At 43.5% G+C, this 24,661-nt stretch overlaps 1 protein-coding gene across 4 annotated transcripts in view; it reads left to right on the forward strand.

Annotated features, from left to right (window-relative positions):
* TULP4 (TUB like protein 4) overlaps window positions 1-24,661 on the forward strand; it is a 309,012-nt gene that overhangs the window by 256 nt on the left and 284,095 nt on the right. Inside the window, exon 2 of one of the 4 annotated variants that reach the window (XM_064292784.1) lies at window positions 22,623-22,697. The exons of 2 other annotated variants lie outside the window; for them this stretch is intronic. The gene's annotated coding sequence lies outside the window, so the exon portion shown is untranslated. Of the gene's footprint in view, window positions 1-19; window positions 22,712-24,661 lie in introns of those variants that run through there. One more of the 4 variants, XM_064292786.1, reaches the window with a different exon arrangement.

Raw genomic sequence — 24,661 nt, forward strand, 5'->3', positions numbered from 1 at the left:
CCCGGGGCCCTTCGGGGCGCAGGGGGCGCGGGCGTCGGGCCCCAGAGCCGGTGGCGGCCGCTGCTGCTGCGCTCTGCTCGCCTTTTGTCTCGGCGTCTGAGAAAATGGGGCGAGAGGAGCCGGGGTGCGTGCGTGTGTGTGTGAGAATCAGGGGGCGTTTGGCTTGGAGCCATTTTTTTCTTTAATTGTGGAGACAGAAAACCCCTTAAAACGGTTTCCCCAGGGAGCCGGGCCGTGCTCCTCGTCGTGCGCCCAGCGCCGGCTGAGTGCAGTGGGCTTCCCTCCCTGTCTGCCCACCTTCCCGGCTTCCAGCCTCGCCCCCCACCCCTGGAGCCCCGGAGCGGGGTGTCTGCAGAGCAGCGCCCAGTCACCTGTCGTGCCAGCTGCATGGAAATCCTGGCGCTCCTGCTGTCTGGAGTCTGGGCTGTTTCCTCTGGCGAATCACCGAGATTCCGCTCGCAGTACCAACCCTTCCTCCTTCCCCTTCGCTTGAAAACAGGGCACGATGCGAAGGCTAAAGTTGGACCTGGTGGGGTCGGTTAGCAGGGGGAAGAATCTACTTTTTCCTGTCAACCCTTCAGGTTTGGGAAGGTGAGGGCGATCTGGCGTTGTGGAAGGAAACGAGGGTGATACAGTCCTATCCGGGGAAGATGTAGACAGGAGACCTAGCATTCTACCTGCTGGATTGCCACCGTGATCGGAAAGTCTTCTTACACTCTCCTCTTTCGGGATAACCAACTCCCTTTGCCAGGAAAACGTTTCTTGGATTTCTGGATTTGGGGGCTTTCCTCCTCTTTTTATTTACAGCAGATCAGCAGTGCCTTACCCAAGGATGTCTATTAAGCCTTTTCAGTAGGCAGGTTTATGTCTAAGGTTTTGAAGGCAAGAGTCTGTTTGGGGGTCCTTTTCTCTGTTCCTCATTCTGTGTGTCTCGGATTTGCAATTCACAGTTTAGTTCTTGCAGGCAGCTCCACTGGGAATAATGCTGTGGTCTCGGAGAGTTCTGTCACCAGGCCACGGGCAGGCTTGCTGGGGCTTGAGCCTGTGATGGGTGAAACGTGACAGGGTGGCTTGTCCATAGCCACACCGCAGTCCAGAGAGCACCTGTGCCCATGGCTCTGGGCTGCCGGCTGGGCAAGCAGGCCGAGCGCAGCACTGTGCAGTGATGGTCACATCACCAGCGAGGGGATGACAAGTGTCCTCCCTTATTCTGCATAGTTTTCTGCCCTGGAAATGATTACCGGTGTGTGAATAAATCTCAGCCAAGTCTAGTGTTCAGTATCTCAGTTTAAAGAGTAGTTCTTAATTGGTATAAAGGAGTTCTTAGTGGGTGTGTGTTTCCTTTCAGAATTGGAAGAGGTCTACTTTAGAAAGGGCTGTGAAAGCAGCAGTTTTTTTCAGGTGATGGGGGAGGTGGTGTTGGCCTCTAGGAGTATGTAGTGCTGAGTTAGAGGGAGTCCTGTAGGGAAAAAAGTTACCACTGTGGAGCTCTCAGACTTGGAAGAGGAGTAGAAAGCCAGGACTGCTTCCAGGGCCTGAGAAATAATAACAGTGTATTGACTACTGTATATTTTGTTCTGTTGTACATAGGGCCTCTATGAGTCAGGATCGACTTGATGGCACCTAACGACAACTGTGTATTTTAGAACAGTGGCTTTTTCGTTTACAAAAGATCTGTGTCTGCTATTGAACTTTCTGGTTTTTATGTGGAGCAACAAGAGTGGCAGTTTGGTTATCACACTCCTCCCTCCCGCAGCAGAACTCTGAATAAGGATGATTTTTTAACCCATCGGAGGATGCGTGGCACGTGAAGCCTGTTTTAAATGGGACCATCCAGCACTGATGCTGAGATCCCAAGTGATGGTATGATGGTAAAGAGATAGCTGTCATACGTGAGGCTGAATTCCAACCCTCTCACTGATGGTTAGGAGCCCTGGTGGCTAATTAGCTCACCTGCTCATCAGAAGGTCAGCAGTTCCAACCCACCAGCTCCTTGTTGGAAACCCTTGGGGCACTTCTGCTGGGTCCTGCAGGGTCACTATGAGTCAGAGTAGACACGATGGCAGTGGGTTTAGTGCACCGGTGGTTTGTAGGACAGAGTGTGAGTCCCAGTGTTTCTTTTTGGTCTTGCAGCAGAGTCACCGAGTATCTGAACTCAGCCATGTTCCAGTGCCTACTCTGTGAGGGTAAGCTGGGTGGGAACCCGCTTCTCCATCTGTTCAGTGGGATTCGCAACATCACTTACAATCTCTCTGTGCTCCTGAAGTCTCCTGTTCACTCCTGGGGATGGAGAAGGATTGAAGATGGGTGCAGGGGCCCAACTGTGCATGTGGTTTGTCAAATGTGTTAAAAAACAGAGTGAAGCCTCTGCTGCATTATGCCTTGATTTAGTTATTGTGTTGGTTCCTGTTAGGAGTCTGAAGTATTTTCAGTGTTACCAAAAGCCTTGTAGAAACTGTGCATTTGCCCTTAGTAACACTGCTGGGGCTGGGCAGAGTATGACATTCAAATGTCACATTTCTTGTACTTTGGCTGGGATTATGTTAATTTAGTTACTACGTTTTAGCATGCTACGTTTTAACATACTAGATGTTAACTGTGGTAAGCTCCTGATGGTCAGTAGCTCTTACTGAAAGTTATAGACACCTTTCATAAAAACACCTATTGCTGTTAATTCTGTCTCATAGCAACCCTACAGGACAGACTGGAACTGACTCATAGGGTTTCTAAGGCTGTACTCTTTATGGAAGCAGATTGCCACATCTTTCTCCCTCCGTGCAGCTCATGGGTTTGAACTGCTAACCTTTCAGTTAACAGTTGAGTGCTTAAACATTTCATCACCAGGGCTCCTTTAATTAAAATAACGGAAAACCAATTAGTTATTATTTAATACAGGGTCCATCTTTAAAACATACCCTCCATGGGGGCATAAGTGATACATGTTTTGTGTCCTTGCTGGGCTCTGTCGCTTTCTTTCCATGTGGACAGTTACGTGTGGTGCAGCTATCTTTCGGAAATTTACCGATGATGCAAGTGACGGATTTGTTTTCTAGCTAACATTATAAAAACTAAAAAACACCAAACCTACTGCCGTCGAGTCGATTGCGACTCCTAGTGACCCTGCAGGACTGAGTAGAACTGCCCCATAGAGTTTACAAGGAGCGCCTGGTGGATTCAAACTGCCAACCTTTTGGTTAGCAGCTGTAGCCCTTAACCACTACGCCACCAGGGTTTCTGTATAATGTCAAAAGGTTGATAAATTTTGCTTTATGGAAGAGTATATTTTAAAAGCACTAAAGAGAAATAAAGGTAAATGTTTATATAATTCTAGTATGGGTGAAGTCTTTCTAAGCTTAACACCGAACAGGAGACTGTAAAAGAATTGACAACAGTGTTAAACAATGTACGTTATTTTAAGCGAAGAATGCCTTGAACGTAAAAGACAAATGACAAACTGGAAGAATACGGGCAACATATATATTGGACATGTCAATATATAAAGAGCCCTAAAAAATCAAAAAGAAAGAGATGAACAACACCTCACTAGAAAAACGGGTTAGAACATGAGCAGATCATTCTCCTTTAAAAAGATCTTTTATTATTTAAATTTTTATCCTGGAAATTTTTAAGCATTAGAAAAGTTGTGAGACTAGTGTAAGGCAGCAAAATATCTGCCGCCGATCTTCAGCAATTACAAAGCATGACCAGTCTCGTAGGCAACATTCTTCTCTGCTTCATTCTCCCTGGATTATATTGAAGCAAATCAAGCCGTTGTATCATTTTATCTGTAAATATTTTTGTTGTGTCTCTAAAAGAGTGAGACTCCTTAAAAAAAAAAAAAAAATCATGTTATTGGGTCCCTGGGTGATGCAAACGGGTAGCATGCTTGGCTGCTAACCAAAAGGTTGGCGATTCGAGTCCACCGAGAGGCACCTCAGAAGACAGACCCGATGGAGCACGGTTGTACTCTGACACACATGGGGTCTGTATGAACTGGGGCCAACTCCATGGCAGCTGGTACTAGTTATTACTCTACTTGAAAAACAAAAAATCCCACAATATCATCAAACATCCAGTCAGTGTTCCCTGACTGTCGTATATATATATTGAATTGTTGTCTTGAATTAAGATCCAGGTAAGGTGTATACATTGCAGTTAGTTCATTTATCTCAAGTGTCTTTTAATCTGTAGTTCTCTACCTTTTTTGTTTGTTTTGTTTTCTTTATAACTTTTTATTGAAGAAACTGAACTTTGCAGGTCGTATCGTGTACTGCTAAATATACTTGTATTTCCTGGACATTGGTAGTTTTGTCTAGAGTCTTAGTCGGAGGAATCAGGTTTTGTGTGTTGTGTGTATTCAGGGGGAATGTTGGCGAAAGGAGCATTTCCATCAGGAGATCCATAATGTCTGATTTCTGTCTTTTTGTGATATTAACAGCCACTCCTGATCATTACCTTGATCCCTGGATTCATTAGGGATTGCAGTACGCTACAGTCTGTCATCCCCTCTTTATACTTATTAGCTAAAATCCTAGTTCTACACAAGAAACTCCCCTACGTCAGTTGTTTGGTTTCGCTGAGACACAGATGGTGGGGAAGAGAGGGCAGGTCGTCTGATTCTTTTTCCTTTATTTACCAGTTTCCAAAATCATGTGTCAGTTCCCTAGCATCCTCCAACGGTGGTTCATGAGATCGTGGATTGTTTAAATTTTTTGAGTATCATTATGAACTCCTGTATTTTAGCATACATGGTGTGTTTCAGTCCATTGGAATAATTGTCCTTGTTGTCAGGTGTTTTGAATCAATTCCGACTCATAGTGACTCCATGTGACAGAGTAGAACTGCCCTACAGCATTTTCTTGGCTGTAATCTTTATGGGAGCAGGTCTTTCTCCTGCAGATCCAGTGGCTGAGTTAGGACCACCAACCTTTAGGTTAGCAGCCGAGTGCTTAACCATTGCATTACCAGGATGCTCACATTGCCCTATCTTTGGGCAGAGTAAGTGTATTCAGGTTGGTTCCCGAGTCCTGACATTTCTCTAGTAGTCTAGTCTGTAATTGTTTCCTTAATGAGATGTTCCAGGCTCATCTTGTACACTTCCTGTTCTAGACTTGGAGTCAAAATAGACAATTTTTAAAAGGAAAAAAGGAGATATAAATGGCCGGTGTTGTTGTTACGTGCTGTCACTTTGGTTCCGACTCGTAGCGACCCTACGTACAACAGAATAAAATGCTGCCTGGTCCTGCGCCATCCTCACAATCATTGTTGTGCTTAAGCCCATTGTTTGCAGCCTCTGTATCAACCCATCTCTTTGAGGGTATTCCTCTTTTCCGCTGACCCTCTACTTTGCCAAGCCTGATGTTCACCCCCAGAGACTGATCCTTCCTGACAACACGTCCAAAGTATGTGAGATGTAGTCTTACCAACCTTGCTTCTAAGGAGCATTCTGGTCATATTTCTCCCAAGACAGGTTTGTTTGTCCTTTTGGTAGCCCATGGTATATTCAATATTTTTCCCCAACACCACAATTCAAAGGTGTCAGTTTTTCTTTGGTTTTCATTATTCATGTCCAGCTTTCACATGCATATGAGGGGATTGAAAGCACCATGGCTTGGGTCAGGTACACCTTAGTCTTCAAGGTGACTTTTTGCTTTTTAACACTTTAAAGAGGGCCTTTGCAGCAGATTTGCCCAATGCAATGCGTCTTTTGAATTTAAAAAAATTTTTTTATTGTGCTTTAAGTGAAAGTTTACAAATCAAGTCAGTCTCTCACACAAAAACTTACATACACCTTGCTACATACTCCCAATTGATCTCCCCCTAATGAGACAACCCGCTCCCTCCTTCCGCTTTCTCTTTTCGTGACCATTTCGTCAGCTTCTGACCCCCTCTACTCTCTCATCCCCCCTCTAGGGAGGAGATGCCAACATAGTCTAAAGTGTCCACCTTATCCAAGAAGCTCACTCCTCACCAGCATCCCTCTCCAACCCATTGTCCAGTCCAATCCCCGTCTGAAGAGTTGGCTTTGGGAATGGTTCCTGTCCTGGGCCAACAGAAGGTCTGGGGGTCATGACCACCAGGGTCCTTCTAGTCTCAGTCAGGCCGTTAAGTCTGGCCTTTTTATGAGAATTTGGGGTCTGCATCCCACTGCTCTCCTACTCCCTCAGGGGTTCTCTGTTGTGTTCCCTGTCAGGGAGTCATCGGTTGTAGCCGGGCACCATCTAGCTCTTCTGATCTCAGGCTGATGTAGTCTCTGGTTTATGTTGCCCTTTCTGTCTCCTGGGCTCGTAATTGCCTTGTGTCCTTGGTGTTCTTCATTCTCCTTTGAGCCAGGTGGGTTGAGACCAATCGATGCGTCTTTTTATTTCTTAACTGCTGCTTCCATGGGTGTTGTTTGTTGATCCAAGTAAAATGAAATCCTTCACAACTTCAGTCTTTTCCCCATTTATCCTGATGTTGCTTATTGGTCCAGTTGTGAGGATATTTGTTTTCTTTATGTTGAGGTGTAATCCATACTGAAGGTTGTGGTCTTTGATCTTCATCAGTAAGTGCTTCAAGTCCTCTTCGTTTTCAGCAAACAAGGTTGTGCCATCTGCATAACGCAGGTTGTTAATGAGTCTTCCTCCAGTCCTGATGCCCTGTTCTTCTTTATATAGTCCAGCTTCTCGGATTATTTAGTCAGCGTACAGACTGAATAGGTATGGTGAAAGGGTATAACCCTGACACACACCTTTCCTGACTTTAAACCACGAAGTATACGCTTGTTCTATTCAAACGACTGCCTCTTGGTCTATGTACGGTTTCCTCATTAGCAGAATTAAGTTTTCTGGAATTCCCATTCTTTGCAATGTTATCCGTAATTTGTTATGATTCACACAGTTGAATGTCTTTGCATAGCCAATAAAACACAGGTAGACATCTTTCTGGTATTCTCTGCTTTCAGCCAGGATTCATCTTACATCAGCAATGATATCCCTGGTTCCACTTCCTCTTCTGAAACTGGCCTGAATTTCTGGCAGTTCTCTGTTGATATACTGCTGCAGCCGTTTTTGAATGATCTTCAGCAAAATTTTGCTTGCGTGTGATATTAATAATATTGTTCTGTAATTTCCACATTCAGTGGGATCACCTTTCTTGGGAATAGGCATAAATATGGATCTCTTCCAGTAAGTTGGCTGGGTAGCTGTCCTCCAAATTTCTTGGCATAGATGAGTGAGTACTTCCCAGCACTGCATCTGTTTGTTGGAACATCTCGGTTGATGTTCTGTCAGTTCCTGGAGACTTGTTTTTCCCCAGTGCCTTCAGAACAGCTTGGACTTCTTCCTTCAGTACCACCGGTTCCTCATTGTATGCTGCCTCCTGAAATGGTTGAACGTCGATGAATTCTTTTTGATATGGTGACTCTGTGTACTTCCATCTTCTTTTGATACTTCCTGTGTCGTTTAATATATAACCCATAGAATCCTTCAAATTTGCAGCTTGAGGCTTGAATTTTTTCTTCAGTTCTTTCAGCTTGAGAAATGCTGAGTGTGTTCTTCCCTTTCGGTTTCTATCTACACGTCTTTGCACATGTCATAATACTTGTCTTCTTGAGCTGCCTTTTGAAATCTTCTGTTCAACTCTTTTACTTCATCATTTCTTCTTTTTGCTTGAGCTACTCGACATTCAAGAGCAAGTTTCAAAGTCTCTTCTGACATCCATCTCAGTCTTTTCTTTCTTTCCTTTCTGTCTTTTTAATGACCTCTTGCTTTCTTCATGTATGATGACCTTGTTGTCATTCCACAACTTGTGTGGTCTTCTTTCATTAGTGTTCAGCACATCAATTCTTGAGATGGTCTTTAAATTCAGGTGAGGTATATTTAAGGTTGTACTTTGGCTCCTGTGGACTTTTTCTAATTTTCATCACCTTCAACTTGAACTTGCATATGAGCAGTTGATGGTCTGTTCCACAGTCGACCCCTGACCTTGTTTTGACTGATGATTTTGAGCTTTTCCATCGTCTCTTTTCACGGATGTAGTCGATTTGATTCCCGTGTATTCCATCTGGTGAGGTCCATGTGTATTGTTGACATTTATGTTGGTGAAAAAAGTTATTTGCAATGAAGAAGTTGTTGGTCTTGGAAAATTCTGTCATGCAATCCCTGGCATCATTTCTATCACCAAGGCCATATTTTCCAACTACGGATCCTTCTTCTTTGTTTCCAACTTTTGCATTCCAATCATTAGTAATTATCAGTGCATCCTGATTGCATGTTTGATCAATTTCAGACTGCAGAAGTTGGTAAAAATCTTTAATTTCTTCATCTTTGGCCTTAGTGGTTGGTGTGTAAATTTGAATAATAGTTGTATTAACTGGTCTTCCTCGTAGGCATGTGGATATCATCCTGTCACTGACAGCGTTGTACTTCAGGATTGAATGGCCAACAAACTTATTAAAATAGTAATTTTAGTAGTAATTAAGAAATGAAATTAAGAGGAAAAAGAAGATACTAATTTTAGGTCTTATATTGGCAATATAATTTAGACTCAGCTTAGGCCTTAATAGATGTGAATCTACTTGGTAAAGCTTAATATAAAGCACAATATTATTGTGATTACTTCTGCTATTCCTTCTCTTGGTAGTCTTAATTTTTGGACGTCTCCCAGTCTGCAATGGGAAAAGGATGATGGTAATTCCCAGCGTGGGTGAGGATGCAGGGAAATGTGCCGTCTCAGATACTCTCACTGGGGGCAGAAAATGATATGCTTATTTGGTATTGATGCAACTATGTATCAGAGTGTGAAATGTGCATAGCCTTTGACTCAGGTAGTCCATATTTAGGAATTTATCCTAAAGAAATAATAGGAAAAGTCAGAAAAGATGCAAGTGCATAGTAAACAACTGAACATACCTTACACAAGGAATTGATAAAATAGATTTTGATACTTTCACACTGCATGCAGGCATTGAAAATAGTGATATGAATCTATGTTAACCAGTCTGGAAAGATGGCTATGATACATTATTGAATAAAAAAGGTAGGTTCCAGAATTTTAGGTACAGCCTTTAGAAGTAGTATGTAGCGGCCTTCAAGTGAGCCCCCTACTTATGGTGAACCCACACACAATGGAAGGACATGCTGCCTGGTCCTGTGCCATGCCTGTGATTGGTCATGGATTGGACCATTGTGATCAATAGGGTTTCCATTGGCTGATTTTTGAATGTAGATCACCAGGCCTTTCTTCCTTGTCCATCTTAGTTTGGAAGCTCCACTGGAAGCTGCTCAGCATCACAACAGCACACAAGCCTCTGCTGACAGATTGGTGGTGGGTGTGCATCAGGTGCGTTGGCTAGGAATTGAACCTGGTCTCCCGTGTGGAAGATGAGAGTTCTACCACTGAGCCACCACTGACCCAGAAATAGTATAACCGAAAACCAAACCCGTTGCTGTGGAGTCGATTCTGAGTAATAGTGACTCTATATTACATTGTAGAACTGCCCCATAGGGTTTCCAAGAAGCGGCTGGTAGATTTGAACTGCCAACCTTGTGGTTAGCAGCTGAGCTCTTAACCACTGCACCACTAGGGCTCCCAGAAATAGTGTAGGATTAGAAAATGCTGGACAACGAGGCTTTGACAAGGCCAAGAATCATGCCAGCTGGGAGGATCTAGTCTGTCAGATCTCATGGTCTCAAAGAGTCTGTACAGGCCGGTTTCATTCTTGGGATATAAGATTCAGATTTCCCAGAGAGAGAATGAGATTAGCCTAGTCAGGGTGATTTGCCTACCCTTTGGCTGTGTGTATGTGTGAATGCAGTATGACTGTCAGTTCACAGTCCAACAGAGACCCTGCGGAAGGGGGAGAAGTCATTCTCTGTAGGAGAGTTGGGGTGATTTTAATGAAAGGGGATAAAGGCATTCCATGAAGACAGGGAAATAGATGCTCATTACCTATTTAGTTAAAATTAAATGAATGCTTTGATCAGAAACAGTAAATTTTGCCACATCGCCGTAAATTACTGTAAATTCTGATAAACTTGGCCTTTCAGATCTCTGTACCCACCACTTTTGGGCATGTTAGGACCTATACCAGTGGGTAAACTCCGTTTCTCAGAAAATGATTGGTCAGAAATAAAATTCTGGGTTATTCGTGGTTTTTAAAATTTATGCTATTTCCCCTTCAAGTGTGGATAATGCAGAACCAAATGTATTTTTCTGATATCAGAAAGTACGAATCACAGTCTTTGTACTTGTGTGGTATCAAGGATACTCGCCCTTTGGATAAAGAGCGTTTTAAGAATAGAATTGGAATGTAGGTGCTCATGGAAAGCCTCTGACTGCGATGGTGTGACAGGTTGGGGAGTGTGGGAAATTAGTGGGTGGCTGTGCAGTGGTGCCGTGTAGAGAGCGGAGATTTACTTGAGCATCTTTCTTACTGTTCTGATTTTTAATCAAAAGCACAGTTAGAGTCAAAATGAATGTGAAGAGCTTTGAGAAAGATAACACCCTCTACAGTTTAAGATATTAATTTCTCACTTAAAAAAAATTAAAGACTCTGTTTAGACCTTAATGGATGTGAAATGATTTTGGTAATGCATAAGAAAAGGTATTATGTTGTTATGATTCTATCTGCTGTTCCTTCTCTTAGTAGTCTTAATACTTGGGCATGTCCCACTTTGGAATGGGCCTGTCAGAGCCACAGGGCCTGGGTTTTTGTGGTGTCAGCTCTGTGAAAGTCTGATCAAGGCTAAGAATTTGGCCCTTTAATGAATATATTTTTATGAAAGATGCTTCAGCCTTAGCTTTTAAGTTTCAGCTATTGATCCAACTAGTTATTAGTTGGGAGACTGTTCTGAAGACTCCTTGTATCTGCTTTCAAAAAACACTGCTCAGTGTTTGTGAATTCCGCTTCAATCTTATAGGCAGATATCACTGAGTTCAGAATTTCTTCATCCTGCTGGCTGTTTCTTTTACCAGTTTCTTGTCAGTGACAAAAGGAAAGTAAGTTTAAATTTCTTGAGACAGTTACTCCTCTGATGTGTGTGTCTGTGTGCAATTTTGAATTTCTAACAAAGGAAATGAAGAGTCTTGGGTAGAAATCCCTTTCAGCACCATGCCATGTTATTTTCCCGTATTGTAGCGTTCCCTCATCTTTGACTATTAAGAGTGTGTGTTGCCTCCCTGTCACTGTTACTGATGGTTAACAGTAAAGCAGGAGCATCACAGATCCTCGCTGAGGACTAGCTGAGCCATTAGGTCGGGACAGCTTTACTGTCTGTGAAAAGTTGGTCAGCAGTGAGGTTAGTACATGCTGTGGGTGTACAGGATTATCTTTGCACACGAGCAGTTTCTTAAGCTGCATCCAACCTTCTTAGCCATAAAACTAGATGGGCAAATTCAGCTCCGATGGTAAGAATATCACAACGTGCATTGTAAGATGTGAGGCTGTGCTGTGTTTATAAAACCCTGGCCAGCCCAAGCTGAGGTTTTAAGTAGCCAGAGTTCCTGTTTAGAATCAGTAAGTAGCCAGAAAGTTTAACTATAGCATTGACTTTGTCAGAGTAGAGAAGAATGCCTTTAAAATATGATGCCTGGGTTCAGTGTGTCTGAGAAAAAGAAGCGTAAGGAGATTGGAGTGTGGGAGAGCCAGGTGGATGTGGTTAAAACTCTGATCACATTTTCTGGGTCTCACAAGTGGTTAGCACCCCTCGTTTTTCTTCTTCCCATCTTTTCCTGTGAAATGAGAATTGCGGTCTTGTGTTTCATATGTAGGAAATTTACTTTTCGGAATTCATTTTCTAGCACCTGAATAATGTAATAAATTCTGTAGTATTTGAAATGCTTGGCGTAAACACAACCACTCTCGATAAAAGATAGCTCCTAGTTTGCCTGTCTTATTCTATTAGTAATAATTTTTAATCAAGTGACAGAAAGGAGCATGACAGCGGCACACGTAATGTTTTGTCTCTTTGCACATCTTTGAGTCTGAGGAACTCTAAGGAATAAATTAAGTGGTGTGGGATTGGGGTGCTGCCCAGAATCTATCCGCTAAACCCTACTAGAGCATCAGTTCCCAGCCTCTGTGGATTTATGGCACCCTGTTCGTGTTTGATTTTGCGTCTCCCTCCTCCTTGCCACTCTAATGGCCGCGACAGCCAGGTCTCAGCTATCAGAGGAGAGCAAAGTGCTGATATAAGAAATTCACTGATTGTTGCCATCGCTCAATTTTATCTAATTGCGTCCACCTGCAGGTTTAAATAATCACCACCACAGCTTTTCTAGAAGAACATTAACAAGGTGCACAGTGCCATTGCTCTGTGGAATGCATTTAAATTTTTTGATCGATGAAAATTAATGTTTTGAAAAATTTTGTGACTTTTAAAAGTAGTCAGTTGTGGTGAATAAGATTTGTATGTTACGTGCAAGCAATGTGATGGAGAAGTGTGAAGTGACATTGTAGGTCCCTCCTAGGTGACAAATGGTGTTCTTTACAGAGGTATATGTAGAAGCAATAGGGTTTATGAGGTGCTTCAAAATCAGCTTTCCATAGATCTAGTGTAATAAGTTTGTTGTGAAATAAAGAAGCCTCAAGGTTGGCAATATGGTTCACAAATGGTGTGAGTGTCGTTTTTAATTCTGAGAGCCTTGGCATATCACACTGTCTTCCCTCTCCTGGCTTTCTGTGTTTTGTGAATAACTGTGGTCTCCTGGGCATGACTAATAGTCATGGAAAATAGAAATTTCATCGGCTGTCCTTCCCAGTGTTCGGATGTTGCCATTCTTTCTCCTTCACAGTGATACAGAAAGATGACACAAGCATGGCTTTGGGGAATTGGTCTATTTCTGTAGAGTATACGAGACAGCCAAAGCTTTATTTGTGGTAAGAAGGGTAAGAACTGTCATGTGAAAGACATAAATGATCTCTGGAGATTTAGTATAAGATACTTACTTCAATCTTTTCATTTTAGCCAGTTGTTATCAAACCTTTACTAGATGGTTAATGACTGGCAGCATGGGTTTTGAGTTGAATCTCCTTTGGCACAGATGAGCAGTAAAGAGGACTCCAGGTGAGATGTGAGAAGAAGGAGGCTTCCAGGGGGCCTGGACCCAATCACAGACTAGATAATGAATGAGCTCCCTGGAAGTTCACATTTGGTTAACTCCTCTCCACTTTGTGTCTACCTGGCCTTCAGCACTGCTGTTATTGCACAATGCTATTTTGAGAAGCAAACTATTTTATAGGAAATGCCAGGTAAGTAGGGCAGGAGGTTTATCTGAGGCTGTTGAACGAGTGACTCAGCTAGGATTCCGATCTTCAGCTACTTAATTTTTAGTCCAGTGGTTTCATCACTGTCACACTCTATTCTGTGTATCTTGGCCCCCATATTGTTTTGTGTTTGGAATTTAAATGTTGCCTGAGATTTACAACCTTCTGCACCTTATTCTTATTATGCTAATATGATTAACATTTATTCTTAATATTTTAATTGTGACTTAATGTGAAGCATATGTATATGTGTCCTTTCACCATACTTATTCGATCTATATGCTGAGGAAATAATCCAAGAAGAAGAATGCAGCATCAGGATTGGAGAAAGACTCATTAACAACCTGTGATACGCAGATGATACAACCTTCCTTGCTGAAAGTGAAGAGGACTTGAAGCACTCACTGATGAAGATCAAAGACTATAGCCTTCAGTATAGATTACACCTCAACATAAAACAAAATCCTTACAACTGAACCAAAAAAACATATCATGATAAGCAGAGAAAAGATTGAAGTTGTCAAGGATTATATTTTACTGGGATCTACAATCAATGCCCATGGAAGCAGCAGTAAAGAAATCAAATGACGTATTACATCGGGCAAATCTGCTGCAAAAGGCCTCTTTAAAGTATTAAAAGGCAAAGGTGTCATTTTGAGGACTAAGGTGTGTCTGACGCAAGCCATGGTGTTTTCACTCGCCTCATATGCATGTGAAAGCTGGGCAATGAATAAGGAAGATTGAAAAAGAACTGATGCTTTTAAATTACCGTATTGCCGAAGAAAACAGAATATACCATGGGCTGCCAGAAGAAGGAACAAATCTGTGTTGGAAGAAATACAGCCAGAATGCTCCTTAGAAGCAGGGATGGCGAGACTACGTCTCACATACTTTGGACATGTCATCAGGAGGGACCAGTTCCTGGAAAAGGACATCATGCTTGGTAAAGTAGAGGGCCACCGAAGAAGAGGCAGACCCGCAATGAGATGGGTTGACACAGTGGCTGCAACAGTGGCCTCAAACAGCAATGATTGTGAGGATGGTGCATGACGGGGCGGTGTTTCATTCTGTTGCATAGGGTTGCTAAGAGTCGGAAGTGACTTGACGGTACCTAATAAAAACAACGTGTATATGGGGACACCTTGAAAGAAGTATGTTCTCTCTTCTAATTCTCTAGTTCCCTTCTAAATTTAAAAAGCACATAAATAACAATTGAAAAAATTACTAAGATCGGTTGACTCTAATATAAACTGCCAGCCTATTTAGAAGACCAAAGAATTGATACCTTTGAATTGTGATGTTGGCAAAGAATATCAAATGTACCATGGACTGCCAAAAGAACGAACAAATCTGTCTTGGAAGAAGTACAACCAGAATGCTCCTTAGAAGCAGGGATGGCGAGACTACGTCTCACATACTTTGGACTTGTTATCAGGAGGGACCGGTCCCTGGAGAAGGACATCATTCTTGGTAAAGCAGAGGGTCAGCGAAAAACAGGAAGACCCTCAATGAGGTGGATTGACACAGTGGCTGCAACAGCGGGCTCAGGCATAACAATGATTGTGAAGATGGTGCAGGACTGGGCAGTGTTTCCTTCTGTTGTACACAGGGTCGCTATGAGTTGGAACCAACTTGGCAGCATCTAACAACAGCAGCAACGTATTTAGGTGAAGATATATTTTATTTCAAAAAGGTTCTTTTGCCTTAAATATGTGACTCCAAAAGTCCAGGTAAACATGGCTCCAGGTGGGAATGTCTGCTCACCTGTAGTTCATGCTTTTGTGGTGCCCTTCTCAACCCACCAGATTGGCTGCGGCTGAAATTTGAGTCTTGTTTTCACAATGCAAGGTCTTTGCACACCTTAGTCTTTTCTTCAGGACTCTTACTTCTGGCTTGACCAGATAACTGTTATGAGCACCACGTAGTTAAACTTCATGCACTGGGGTCATAAAGAAGAAAAAATTTTGGATTCTAAAAGGTGACTTTGGTTAAGAATGGTCAAACTAAAGAGATAGTTGCCTTTGGTGGGCGTAGCTGCATGGAGGAGTTCCTGGGTGGTGCAAATGATTAACGTGCTCAGCTGCTAAATGAAGGTTAGAGGTTTGAGTCCACCCAATGGTACCTTGGAAGAAAGGCCTTGTGATCTACTTCTGAAAAATCAGATATTGAAAACTCTATGGAGCCCAGTTCTACTCGGACACAGATGGGAGCGCTATGTGTGACAACGTATACAACTGGTAAGACATCAAAGAAAGCTAATACATAAACCCAGATTATCATTGCCTTCACACTCCAGAATCTTGGTGCTAGACATGATCAGGCTTCCTACTTTATTGTGTAGATGAAGCATGTTGTATCTAATGAAAAAAAAGTGGTTGGCATGTATAAGTTCATGTCTGTCTTTTTAGGTAGGTTTGGCTTCTCTGTGGCTTGCTTGCCAATGTCTACCCTTGCTTTAAGTGGAGATGGAGGAATTGAAATAGGTAGTGGGCAGGGCAGACAGGAAATTAGGCAGCACAGGTTACGTGTTGGGTGGCTTCATGCTTACAATGCCTGGTAAAAATGACATTAGCGGCAAGTCCTTAGATGCTGCAGAATTTATTATCCATGGCCTTCTGAACTCCTGCTCCTTAATTGGATTTGGGCTGAGCTTTCTCGTGGGTGACCTTGTACCTTCAAATCAGTGTTCCCTCTCCTAAATAACAGCACCTTAAATTAAAAAAAAAAAAAATTCTTAACCTTTTCTGACTTGTAAAACGCCACCGCCCTACTTTTCCGCTTAGAAAACAGTGAGAACCAGAGAGCTGTGCACGCTGGAGGAGGAGGGTCGGTGAATGAGCAGAGAGGAGGATGCTGCCTTTGCTTTTGGCAGACCTGTGAGACAGTTTGTGTAGTCACGTTCTGTCCCAGCTATTGGAGAGCATCAGTGGATCGTGCCGGAAAACCTCCAAGCAAGTCCCTGGTAAATCAGAGGAATCCAGTTTCCTAAAGCAAACGTCCTGTCGTAGGCTGGTCCTGCTGCATTTTCGCCAGAGAGGCCCCTCAGCCTTTCTTCAAGGAGGCTTTCTCAGGGGTTCGTGATTATTTCTACTGCGAGTGGTAATTACAGCTTGCACTCACGTTGCGCTTAGTTTCAGAATATTTTTTCACGTGTACCATTTTATTTGGTTTTCAAAACAACCTTACACGATATGTCAAGCACATGTTTTCCTGTTTTTTTGTCATTTTATGAGAAAACGAAGGCTGAGGGACTTGCCCCTGGTCCTACAGCTGTCTCGCAGAAGTCTTGGGACTCGCGTCCACACCTCCTGCAGATGAATCCTGCCTCCCGTCTCTTGCACCCTCGGCCACCCTGTGGCCTCCTTTCCGTGTCAGTCCTGCCATTTTTAAAGATTCAACTGAGGGCTAGGCTGTGGAGGCCTTCTCTCGGGGAACATCGGGACAACAGCATATGTCCCACACTGATAACTAGCGGACCTTGCTGAGAGCATGTCTAGCATCCTTCCTTCTTAATGGGATTGGGATTTTGTTTATATATCCTCCCCTCCTCCACATGACTCTGGGAAGGGTGACCCCATCCCCTGCCAGGGGGAAATCCAGATTAATTTCAGCCCGTCACTCTGGGCCCTGTAAGCCATAGGGGAATGCTGTGGGGTAAGAATTCTCACCTTCCATGTGGAAGACCTGGATTCGGTTCCTTGATAACGCACCTCACGCACAGCCAACACCTGTTGGTGGAGGCATGCATGTTGCTGTGACGCCGTACAGGTTTCAGTGGGCTTCCAAACGAAGGCTAGGAAGGAAGGCATGATGACCTACTTCTGAAAACCACCAGTGAAAGCCCCGTTGATCACAATAGTCCGATACACAACTGATCATGGGGATGGCACAGGACTGGGCAGCATTTCTTTCTGTTGTGCATGGAATCACCATGAGTTGGGGACAGCTAACAACAACTAGCCAGTGATGTAGTCCTGGCCAATGGGACAAGTACAGATCTGCTAGGAGGTTCTGGGAAAACCTTCCTCAACCTTAGAGTGACAGCATGAGGGAAGATGACCTGTTTGTCCCCTAAAGTTGTCTGCACGTCTGGATATGGTGCCTGGAACCATTACAGCCATCTTGCTACTAGTGTGAACATGAAGCCAACATGAGAGGGGACAAGGTCAAGAAGACATTAGAGAAAAAACCTCAGAGGCCTGGCGATCCACACCTGGCACTCACCCTGCCTTTGCTTGTTACATGAAATAAATTTTGTATCTTTACGTCAGATGGAACACTTGAAGATTGATATGCTAGGCATTGGTGAGCTGAAATGGACTGGTATTGGCCATTTTGAATTGGGTACTCATATGGTCTACTATGCCGGGAATGACAACTTGAAAAGGAATGGCGTTGCACTCATCATTAAAAAAGCATTTCAAGATCTGTCCTGAAATACAATGCTGTCAGTGACAGGATAATATCCCTACACCTACAAGGAAGACGAGTTAATACAACTATTGTTCAAATTTATGCACCAACTGCTGAGGCCAGAGATGAAGAAACTGAAGATTTTTACCAGCTTCTGCAGTCTGAAATTGATCAAACATGCAATCAAAATGCATCAGTAATTACTGGTGATTGGAACGCAAAAGTTGGAAACAAAAAAGAAGGGTAAGTAGTTGAAATATATGGCATTGGTGATAGAAACAATGCCAGAGATTGCATGATAGAGTTTTGCAACACCAATGACTTATTCATTGGAAATACCCTTTTTCAACAACATAAATGGCACTGTACACTTGGATACCACCGGATGGAATACACAGGCATCAAATCGACTACATCTGTGGAAAGAGATGATGGAAAAGCTCAATATCATCAGTCAGAACAAGGCCAGGGGCTGACTGTGGAACAGATCATCAGTTGCACTTATTTAAGTTCAAATTGAAGCTGAAGAAAATTAGAACAAGTCGACGAGAGCCAAAGAACAACCTTAAGTATATATAAAAAAAAAATCCAGTGCCCTCGAGTCGATTCCGACTCATAGCGACCCTATAGGACAGAGTAGAACTGCCCCATAGGGTTTCCAAGGAGCGCCTGGTGGATTTGAACTGCCGATCCTTTGGTTAGCCACCATAGCACTTAACCACTGTGGCACCAGGGTTTCTGCCTTAAGTGTATCCTACTTGAATTTAGAGATCAATCACCTCAAGAATAGATTTGACTCACTGAACACTAATGACCGAAGACCAGACCAGTTGTGGAGTGATATCAAGGACTTCATACATGAAGAAAGCAAAAGGGTCATTAAAAAGACAAGAAAAGGAAAAAAAGACCAAAATGGATGTCAGAAGAGACTCTGAAACTTGCTCGTGAATGTCGAGCAGCTAAAGTGAAAGGAAAAAATGATGAAGTAGAAGAGCTGAACAAAAGATTTCAAAGTGCAGCTCGAGAAGACAAAGCAAAGTATTGTAATGACACGCGCAAAGACCTGGAGATGGAAAACCAAAGGGAAGAACACGCTTGGCATTTCTCAGGCTGAAAGAACTGAAGAAAAAATTCAAGCCTCGAGTTGCAATATTGAAGGATTCTATGAGCAAAATATTCAATGACACAACAAAAGAAGATGGAAAGAATATACAGAGTCACTTTAACAAAAAGAATTGGTTGACGTTCAGCCCTTTTAGGAGGTAGCATGTGATGAGGATTTGATGGTATTGAAGGAAAAAATCTAAGCTGCGCTGGATGCATTGGTGAAAAACAAGGCTTCTGGAGTATCAATTGAGATTTTTCGACAAATGGATGTAATGCTGGAAGCGCTCACTCATCTATGCCAGGAAATCTGGTGGACAGCTACCTAGCCAACTGACTGGAAAAGATCCATATCCATGCCCATTCCAAAGAAAGGTGACCCAACAGGCTGTGGAAATTATCAAACAACATCGTTAATATCACAGGCAAGTAAAATTTTGCTGAAGATCATTCAAAAGCGATTGCAGGGAACTGCCGGAAATTCATGCTGAATTCAGAAGGAGCCGTGGATTGAGGGATATCATTGCTGATGTCACATGGATCCTGTCTGAAAGCAGAGAATACTGGAAAGATTTTTATCTGTGTTTTATTGACTATGCAAAGGTATCGATTGTGGGGATCATAACAAATTATGGATAACATTGCAAAGACTGGGAATTCCAGAACACTTAATTGTGCTTGTGTGGAACTTGTGTATAGACCAAGAGGCAGTCAGTCATTCAGACAGAACAAGGGGATACTGCATGGTTTAAAGTCAGGAAAGGTGTGCTTCAGGGTTGTAGCCTTTCACCATACTCATTCAGTCTGTATGCCGAGGAAATAATCTGAGAAGCTGGACTATATGAAGAAGAATGGGGCATCAGGATTTGAGGAAGGCTCATTAACAGCCTGTGATATGCAAATGACACAGCCTTCCTTGCTGAGAGCAAAAAGGACTTGAAGCACTTACTGATGAAGATGAAAGGCCGCAGCCTTCAGAATGGATTACACTTCAACATAAAGAAACCAAAAATCCTCACAGCTGAACCAGTAAGCAACGTCGTGATAAACAGGGAAAATATTGACATTGTCAAGGGTTTCATTTTACTTGGATCGATAATCAGTGCCTGTGGAAGCAGCAGTCAAGAAATCAAAAGCTGTATTGCACTGGACAAATCTGTTGCAAAAAAACCTCTTTAAAATGTTAAGAAGCAAAGATGTCACCTTGAGAACTAAGGTGCGCCTAACTAAGCCATTGTATTTTCAGTTGTCTCGCGATGCATGCGAAAGCCAAGAATTCAGTAAGGAAAATCGAAACCTTTGAATTCTGGTGAATATTGAATATACCATGGACTGCCAAAAGAACAAACAAATCTTTCTTGGTAGAAGTACAGCTAGAATGGTTCTTAGAAGCGAGGATGGCGAGACTTCATCCCACGTACTTTGGACATGTTGTCGGGAGGGATTAGTCACTAGAGAAGGACATCATGCTTGGTAAATTAGACAGTTAGAACAGAAGAGGAAGGCTCTGAATGAGGTGGATTGTCATAGTTGCTGCAACAGTGGACTCAAGCATAACACCGATCATGCGAATGGCGCAGGACTGGGCAATGTTTTGTTTTGTTGTACATAGCGTCGCAATGAGTCACAACCGACTTGATGGCACCTAACAACAGCAACATATGCATGTGAAAGGCACATAATGAATAAGGAAGACTGAAGAAGAATTGATACCTTTGAAGTAAGGTGTTGACAAAAATATTGAATATACTGTGGACTGCCAGAAAGAATGAACAAATCTGTCTTGGAAGGAGTATAGCCAGAATGCTCCTTAGATGCAAGGATGGCAAGACTTCATCTCAAGTACTTTGGACATGTTATCAGGAGAGATCAGTACCTGGAGAAGGAAATTATGCTTGGTAGAGGGTCGGCGAAAAGAGGAAAACCCTCAATGAATATGGATTTATATAGTGGGTGCAACTGTGGGCTCAAGTGTGGCAATGATTGTGGAGATTGGACAGGACCACGCAGTGTTTCCTTCAGGTGTACACAGGTACTCGACAGCCCTTAAGAACAACAACATGTCAACTCGTTTTGGGGTTATCTGTTACTTGTGTCCAAATACATGCTGACCGATGTGATAACTATCGTATTTATCCATCTGTTTGGTCATTCATTCACACATACATACATATGTACATATGTATGAAGGAGAAGAACAAGGCAGAAAGGCAGAAGTTGAGCTAGTTACGGGTCAGAAATGGCTTCCCCCAGGAAATTCAGAGGCCTTGGTGGGAGAGAGCTCATTTTGTGATGGGCCTTGTATCTCATGTTTTCGGGTTTGGGTGTTTTATTTCAAGAGGAGAGCTGTCGAAAGGTTTAATACGGGGATATGGCCTGAGTATAAACAACAACAAAAAACCAAACCCGTTGCCGTTGAGTCTATTCTGACTCATAGCGACCCTATAGGACAGGGTAGAACTGCCCCATAGGGTTTCCTAGGAGTGCCTGATGGATTTGAACTGCTGACCTTTTGGTTAGCAGCAGAACTCTTAACCGCTGTGCCACCAAGGTGTCCAGAATGAGTATAGTAAGCTGTAAATAACTTAAGCTACCCATGCTAGTGAGAAACTTGGCTTCATATTCCAAAGAGGCAAGTTTGATTTGCTGAGCAGGCAAGGAACAGTCAGTGGCTAAGGACCTGGTGACAAGCCGGTGTGTCCAGAAAGCTCAGAAAAGCACCTTTGCTTGGAATCTGATGAAATAAACAACCTGTATTTTTTGCTTCCTCCTAGCCAGTATGTACACATTCAGACACACACACACACACACACACACACACACACACAAAACACAGACACTGGCACACACGCACACACACACGGAGATAGCTTTCAAACCCTGGCGTCATTTGTGCACTCTGTCGTTCTCTTAGTCTTTGATGGTTCAAATGAAACAGTTCCAGCCGAGACATCTCTGTTGGGGTTACAAAACCAGGAGAGATGGTTCCAATGTAAATAAAACTTTAAGGGTGTATAATGTGTCCACAGTGGAACTTTTCACATCTCAGGAGGATTTCCTCCAGGTTTGCTGTAGCAGGGGCTGTGCTTGTCCTCATACAAATGGGTAGATTAGTAAAGCTGGCTCATACCCAGTGTTGTCAGGGATCCCGCCTCCATTGCTCCTGTACTTCTTTCAGGCTGTGCAAGGTCCCTCCCCGCGTTTGGTAATTGGTGGGGTTGTAATGAGACTGCTTCCCCGCTGCTTCTAGGATGCCGATCTGTGGGCGTCCTGGCAGGGTTTTCGTTGTGTTTGAGAGGCTTTGGCATAAAGGTGGGAGGGATTGGTGTTTCAGGTGGTGGCAGGTGAGCCTCCTGCCAAGTTGGCATAATGGGAACAGGACTCCTCTGAGCTGCCATCTGTGTGCAGCTGATGGGAAACCGGCAGTGGCTTCCGTGGAGTGCGGAGCTGTTCCGCTTATGCTTAGATATTTAGGCATCAGTAATGCGAAGGCTGTGCCGGTCAGCTGTCAGGAGGCTGGGGAAAGTAGACTGTGCAGTGACTTTTCATTGTTTGAATTCAGGAGACTGCTGTTTGGCTCTACCCCCTACCCCCCCCACCCCCAAAATGAAGAAAAAGAAAGCCTCAACTCTTTTCTGCTACTACAGCTAACCCCGAAGCCCGCCACAGTTGTGCACCCAGTTGCCTGCAGCAAGGGGCGGCTTGTTTTGACCAAGTAGTTTGACATACTTTAGAGTTAGCAGATGCTCCTTTTCCACACACCAAACGTGTATAATAAGCCATCAACATGCTTGTCTAATATGGTGTCCCTTTGCTTTTTAAGCTCAAATTTTCTTTCTCTCCTTGTGGTGGTTGACAGGTCAAACGGAGGTGCTGCATCCACGCTTCATCTTGGTCTGACTTGCTGCCCTTGAACCGGGGGTCTGCTCTCCAGGTGATGTGTGTGTGGTAAATATATACGTGACAAAACATTTGATGTTTCGACAGTCTTCACATGTACAGTTCAGTGCTATTAACTTAAGTTCATCATGCTGTTCAACTGTCACTCTTATCCATTCCCAAATTTTCCATCACAGGCGCTCAGTGTCTCCTAAGCAGTGAATCCTCCTCTCCCCTGTCCTCCCACCCGAACTGGTAACCAATAATCAACTTTGGTCTCTATATACTTAAGGCACAGTGGGTTTTGGTGTGTCCTGAAAACCTTGCTTTGTCTCTCCTTTATCATAATCTCAAAGCACGGGTGTGGGATAGAGAACAACTCACTTCCCCTGTAATCTAGCATTAGTTGGTAGGTTAGCTAGAGCAGTTAACTTGTGGCCCAAGGGCCTGCCAGAAAATTGCAGTGGACCCCGAGCTGGCCTGGAGAGAAGCAGAGTTGCCGGGTGACCCTGTCTGACCTCTGCCCTGGAAGCAGATCAGAAGAATGACTTGCCTGCTGGGTTCCGTGGACCACTTACAGATTTCTGTATTTCTGTTTCAAAACAGCCAGCAAAAAAGACTCTGGAGCCCTCTATTATTAGGGGCTCTAATCTATTTTATTTTTTTGTTGTTGTTGAGAATATACACAGCAAAACATACACCAATTCAATGGTTTCTACGTGTACTGTTCAGTGACATTGATTACATTCTTTTGAGTCGTGCAGCCATTCTCATCCTCCTTTACTGGGTTGTTCCTTCTCCATTTACATAAAACTCACTGCCCCCCAGGTTCCTATAGACACCTATCTTGACTGACTTACTCAGAAAAGGGAATTAATTGGAAAGATTCTGGACTATCTCTTGGAATGCAGGCTGGGCTCTGGGTGGGCCTCAGACTGGAACTGGAGACTGGAAGACTGTATGGCCTGGATCTGGGAAGGGCTTTTCTTCTCTCTGTCTCTTTCCCGTGCTCCGTGCCTCCCTCCCCTCTTCTAGCATCCTCTACTCCTCAGTCCATATGGCAGAACATGCTGCCAGTGCCCATGTTTTGCACATGGTGTTTGGAGGGAGGCTATTTTCTGTGTCCAGAATCTCCAGGGAGGGACTGGTGAGTGTTGTAGAAGATGGCGGTTCCCATGGTAACTGTGGAGAGGGATGGTAGCTGTTAAGGAGGTCGTCGATGTTCAGCAGAAAGAACTACCCTGCTACCATTTACAAATATGGAAGGGACAGGCCTCTACCAGTTAACAAATACGAAGGACCCAGGCAGTAAAAGCACCTAGGCTTATGCATGAAAAATTAACGCAAGATAACCAGTAAAGAATGTCTGCCGTGAGCATTATACTCTTTCAAGAACTATCTATATGGGATCAAATTGACAACAGGAACTCGAAAGATTAGTTAGGAGCCTTGGGGGGCAGTGAATTTATGTAAGTGGGGGAGGAACAGCTCGGTAAAGGAGGTTGCACAACTCGAAGGATGTAATCAATGTCACTGCATTGTCTGTGTAGAAGCTGTTTAATTGGTGTATGTTTGGCTGTTTATATTTTCAATAACAACAACAAAAATAAAATATAAAAAAAAATTAAAGCAAGACAATTTGTCAGGTCCTAATTCGATGGCACTGGGTAATTCAATGGTGGCAGTGAAGGAGCTGCTGGGTAGTGAAACTAGTTAAGCTCTGGACTGCTAACCCAAAGGTTGGTGATTCAGACCAACTTAGAGACACCTCAGATGTAAGGCCTGGCAATCTGCTTCTGAGAGGTCACAGCCTTGAAAGCCCTATGGAGTACAGTTGTACTCCGCACACTTGGGGTCGCCATGAGCTGGAATCGACTCAACAGCAACTAAGGACAACAACAATTCAATGGTGAGGAAGGGAGATACAGGTCCGCAGAACTTCGGGGCCCATAGGCTGGAGGACAGAACAGGAAGGAGCTAAGAACCATGGCAGGTGGGTGGAGGGGTCATGTGCAGGGG

The sequence above is a fragment of the Loxodonta africana genome, chromosome 1 (assembly GCF_030014295.1).
Source record: "Loxodonta africana isolate mLoxAfr1 chromosome 1, mLoxAfr1.hap2, whole genome shotgun sequence".
Classification (NCBI taxonomy): domain Eukaryota; kingdom Metazoa; phylum Chordata; class Mammalia; order Proboscidea; family Elephantidae; genus Loxodonta; species Loxodonta africana.